The following is a 1,535-nucleotide window of genomic DNA, read 5'->3' as shown; positions in this document are numbered from 1 at the left end:
AAATCCAACTATTGAAACCTCACTAGGTTATGTGACGACAGACCCACAGGTCTTAACCTCTTAACGTCATCTCAATAACTCTGGACAAGGATCTTAGAAGATTCCCTGACAGGTGAAACATCAAATTTTCAAGAGGTAGCCTTGTCTTTTTTAATTCTTTCTTTCTCTGCTATTTAAGAAGAATGAACCTTGAGTATAAAATGTCCATGCATAATTTACGATGGGTTTTCCCTTTTTAATTGAAGTAGATACCGGTGATGAGTTGGCAGTTCAAAGTGACTAAAATAACATCCTCGCGTGTAACTGTTATTGTAAAGCTGCACACAAACCGGGAAGGTGAATTTCTTTTACGGTGGGACACACAAGTGCCTTGTTAAATGCTCTTTAGGAGAAGGACTGAGTAGACACTAGACACTGAGTCGTGAACGACACTCTACAGATGAGCTCTCTCTGCTGACTGCCCATGGCCAGACCGTGGCTTTGAAATGGAGTATCCTCAGCCGAGTGTGTGAACTTATGTTAAAATAAACTACCGTGTTCCATTTAAATGGATGGAATGTCAGATAAACATGATCAAAAATGCTTTCCATTAGTCAAAACACCATCAATGCCAAAAGCTGACTAAATATAGGAAGTTTCCATATGGTGCCTCTTTAAATATTTCACAAGATTATAATGAAAAAATGACACGTATTTGGGAGAGATGGTTTAATAGCTACCCAGTAGGAGAGGCTAGAAGTTATTTGCATATGTCCTTATTATTTTAAAAGTTTATTTTTTCTCACTTTCAGTGTAACAGAAAATAATGACCATCCATGGTTCCTCGTATGCATAAACTTATAGGGCAGAGGTACTCAGGCTCCGCTGGTCCCAAACCACTGCCTGGTTTAGCTTGAGGCCTTCCAAGGTGACAGTTGGAGGCTGCGATGATGGTGATGCATTATCCTGCTCTCAACCCCATCCTCTCCAGGCACACCGGGTGCTGCCTCTCCAGGTCCCTGCCTCCACCCCTGGAGGAAGACAGGCCCCAGAAGACCGTAGTGGCCAGAGAGCAGAGTGGAGGGTGAGGAGACTGGCTAAGATTGGAAACTACTCCAGCACAGTGACAGGGGAGCCACCGGAGCAGCAGCAGAGATGACAGACAGGACTGATCCCAGCCAAAGTGTGGGTGGTAACAGACACCTAAGAGCTGGGCAGGTTGATGGGTGCTGCAGATGGACCACAGTGGCAAGGGCTGAAGAAGTGCTCAGAGGTTGACAGAGAGGAAGGTGACCAGTGACACAAGGGAGGGTCACTGTATATTGACCTGGAAGAAGAATGACAGAGTGAAGAGGTGAAAGGAAGGAAGGGAGAGGAGCTCGGCCTTGTCAGAGTGAAGTTTCGGGATGAAAAGAGCAAAGCTTGAACCTAATCAGCGGAAGATGGACGTTGACCAAGAACAATGGACTCTGCTGGATGGTGATGGAAAGAGACAGAAAATAATGAAAACTGACAGAGACAGAGATAGAAATAGATGGAGAGTGTAGAGTGTCAGG

The sequence above is a fragment of the Pteropus vampyrus genome, unplaced genomic scaffold (assembly GCF_000151845.1).
Source record: "Pteropus vampyrus isolate Shadow unplaced genomic scaffold, Pvam_2.0 Scaffold5951, whole genome shotgun sequence".
Taxonomy (NCBI): Eukaryota; Metazoa; Chordata; class Mammalia; order Chiroptera; family Pteropodidae; genus Pteropus; species Pteropus vampyrus.
This window is presented reverse-complemented; position numbering follows the sequence as displayed.